Genomic DNA, 3,997 nt, shown 5'->3' on the forward strand with positions numbered 1-3,997 from the left:
GATCATGAGGCTTTAGATTCTCATAAGGAGCATGTATCTAGATCCCTCACATGCACAGTTCACGCTGGGGTTTGCGCTCCTATGAGAATCTAATGCCTCATGATCTGAAATGGAGCTGAGGTGGTGATGCTAGCCCTGGAGAGCAGCTGCAAATACAGATGAAGCTTTGCTCGATCGCCCACTGCTCACCTCCTTCTGTGCAGTCCAGTTCCTAACAGGCCACCAACTGGAACAGGTCCATGGCCTGGGGTTTGGGGACCCCTGTTTTATGGTTTTAGCTTTTATGTTTAAGTGTATACAGTACACATTAAATTAATTTTTTTAGTATGATGTGAGGTAATAGTCAAGATTCACTTTTTTTAAATATGAACATTCCATTTATTCTAATAGCTTTTACTCTAGACTTTCATTTCCCCATTAGATTACTTTCGTGTCTTTGCTGAAAATCAAATGACCATATAAGTGTGGATGTATTTATGTGAGTGTATTCTTTTCCATTGATCTATTTGCCAATCCTTATGTTAGTATCAATTGTTTTAATTACTATAGTCCAAGTATCCATCAATAGAATTGATAACCTATTGATATTCAAACAATGAAATATTACTTAGCAACGAAAAGGGACAAATTTACTGATGCATAGATAAAAACATGCTGAGTGAAAAAAGTTTTAAAAAAGAACACATACTGTATAATTTTATTTATTTGAAGTTCTGTAATAGGCAAAAATAATCTATGGTAGGGAAAAGTCAAAACAGTGATTCCACCTAGGGCTAGAGTTGGGGATTGACTGGAAAGGGGCATGAAGGAACTTTCGAGAGTAATGTCAATACTCTATATCTTGATAGAGCATATATCTTGGGTTCCACAGATATATAAATTTGTTAAAACTCAGCCAATAAACAATTAATATTTGCGTATTTTATCATGCATAAATTTAGCCTAAAAGGAAAAAAAGGAAAAACTCTTACCCTCGAATTAATGCATATATACATTAGGAACAAGTGTACTGATGTCTGCAATTTACTTGCAGTACATTAAAAAATAATGATGGATTGATAAATGAATAAATATGTGATAAAGTATAATAAAATATTAATAGAATTTAGGTGGTGTATATAAAAGTCTGTAAAACTTGCAACTTGGATGTATGTTAGAAATTTTTCATAATAAGATGTTGGAAAATATAACTTAGGGATTTCTGCTGCTAGCAACAACGGAGTAGCTGGTATCAACTAACACACCTGGAAAAAATATAATAAAAAAGAACTAGTTGAAGGCACTGGACAATTAACACAGGGCTGTGATCCTTTGTTTCCAGCTTTATTGACAAATAAAATTGTAAGACATTTAAAGACATTTAAAGTATACATGATGTTTTGATATATATATATACATTGTGAAAAGGTCCCCCATAAGTTAATTAATGCATCCATCACCTCACATATTTAATTTAAGGGGAGGGGATGAGAACGTTTCAGTTCTACTCTCTTAGCAAATTTCAATGATACAATATACTGTTATCAACTATAGTCACCATGTTACACATTAGATCCTAAGACCTTATTCATCTTATAACTGAAAGTTTGTACCTTTATACCAACCTCTCCCTATTTCCCTCACCCCTCTGCCCCCAGTCCCTGGCAACCACTTTGGGTTGTGATCCTTGGTAGAAGGAAAGCATATGAACTGAGCCCCACATTTTTTTATAGTCTTTTACTCTGGTAACATTTTTGAACCAGTGAGGAGATTGGAGCTCAAAAAAGAACAGCATCTCACTGGAGAGAGATCAAAGTTCAGAAGATATGATCTGGATTTAAGGAGCATGGTGACAAAGAAGGGGGAACTACAGAGAAGGCAATTTGGAAATGTGCATGGAAAATTGCCCTCAGGTCCCTGGCAAACTCCTGGGCTGCATCTTTAAGTGACTAGATTCCAAGAGGAGCCTAAATGTGTGGAGATGCTGGAGGACACACCAGGATGAAACATGATGCAATTTTGGCCCAGCCAGAATGAATAGACCTTGATGAACACCCTGGGCATTGAGACTCCAGAAAACCCACACTCTATGAGTAAGGACCATGCTATAGGAATAAGGGCTATGCTCAAGGAATAAAAACTAAACTAAAATAGATACACATTAATAAAACCTAAAACCAACCTTTGACCAGATTTAGGTGATCCACTGGTAATTGAATTGTCTGCCAGAATAAGGAAGAGCTTCTAAAATTTATATTTATCATCCTCAGTGCCCGGAAAGAGATAAAAAGTTAAGCAACATGACAAAAAAGGAAAAACAGGTGATAATGAAGAACAGAGAACAGTCAATAAAAATAAATCCAGAAATGATCCAGTAATTAGCAACCAAGCACTTCAAAATTACTATAATTCATATTTTTAAAAATTGAAGAAAAGAGGATAATTGAAAAAAAAAAGATGGGATAGAGTATTTCAAAAAATTAAAATCTACAAAAAGTCAAGTGGAAATTATGAAATGCAAAGTACAATATTTGAGACTCACTGGATGGCTTTAGCAGCAGACTTTGCAAAGCAGAAAAAAGAATATACTAAACTTGAAAACAATGAGTAGAAAACAATCAAGCTGAATAACAGAGAGAAATAAAAGTAGAAAGAAAAAAATCATAAGAAACCTGTGGGATATGGTCAAAAGATCTAACTTACTGCCTAATTGCTATCCAATTAAAGGCAGCAGAGATAGAATCGGCAGATGCAACAAACCTCTCTTGATGATTTAGGAAACGCTAGATGTCAATCCACAAATTCAGCAAGATGAGCCACCCCCGCTCCAACCCCCTTACCCCCAACCCCCCCCCCCCGCCAATAATATCTTTAAAATATAAAAGAAAGAAAATCTGCTAGTTTTCGTGCTATACTTTACAGTAAAAAAGTTTTAACAGACGTAGGTGAACATTTGTGTATAGGAGAGAGGGAGGAAATCTAGAAAGAAATATATCAAAATGTTTATAGTGTGTGGTGGGATCATTGATTTTAGTTTTAATTACACTTTTCTATAATGTCTAAATTTTCAAAAATGAGTTTTAGTTGTATAATTGGAGTGAGGGTGGGGCGACAACTCATGAGCATTCTATTTTTATGCTGTTTCAAAGTCACTTCCTAAGTGTGACCTTTGCCTTGTTTTTTTCCCCTTTTAATCATTTCCGTGGGGACAGGACGCTGACACGTATTGCGGATTTTGGCAGCCGCTTCTCAGCAGCAGTATGGCCTCGGGGAGACGAGAGTTGAGACTCCGCCGTGTTCCCAGCTACAGCGGCCCTTGGAGACAGCAGCATGAGCTGCTCCGGGACAACAGAGACCCGGCTTGCTCTGCCCCTCCCGCCGCCGTCCCCTCTTTGGAGCCCGACTGTCCCGGGAAAACGCCGAGCGCCGGCGTCTGGCAGCTGCTGGGGGATACCTGGGCCTCGGGCTCTGGCAGGGAGTCCTTTAGTCTCTTACGATCAAACCCTCCGTGCCGCTCCTTCATTTTTTCTGTTTGACCTGAAGTTCACACGAAAAACAAACGATCCATGTAAGAAAGCGACTGGGATATGCGGAACAAAAGAGTTTTAAAAGATCAAAAGACCTCTTTCACTCGTGACCTCGTGGCGCAATGGTAGCGCGTCTGACTCCAGATCAGAAGGCTGCGTGTTCAAGTCACGTCGAGGTCACGGTTGTCCATTTTTCCATTCCAATGCACTTGAAGGTTAAGTCTCTTGTTTCTTATGTGGACATCCAGGAATCCCTGTCCTTAAGTACAGCGGAGAAGAGGAATGAGGTTTAGAAAAGAAGGGCCTCTCTCGATGATTTAGGAAACGCTAGGAGGCACCCTCTGATACTGCCACCCGGCCGCCTTCATCCTTGCACCTTGGCCGCTCCTCCTCTTACCTATGTCACAAACGTGTCACTAGAAAAGCTATTTGAAAAGAAAAAAAAAGGACAACATACTAGAAAACAGTTACGGGATGAAAATTATCAGAGA

At 38.8% G+C, this 3,997-nt stretch overlaps 1 non-coding gene across 1 annotated transcript; it reads left to right on the forward strand.

Annotated features, from left to right (window-relative positions):
- The first annotated feature begins 3,614 nt into the window (after positions 1-3,614).
- TRNAW-CCA lies at positions 3,615-3,686 on the forward strand. The gene has a single exon. It is a non-coding gene; the product is annotated as a tRNA-Trp (tRNA).
- Positions 3,687-3,997: the final 311 nt, after the last annotated feature.

The sequence above is a fragment of the Pteropus vampyrus genome, unplaced genomic scaffold (genome assembly GCF_000151845.1).
Source record: "Pteropus vampyrus isolate Shadow unplaced genomic scaffold, Pvam_2.0 Scaffold44, whole genome shotgun sequence".
Classification (NCBI taxonomy): domain Eukaryota; kingdom Metazoa; phylum Chordata; class Mammalia; order Chiroptera; family Pteropodidae; genus Pteropus; species Pteropus vampyrus.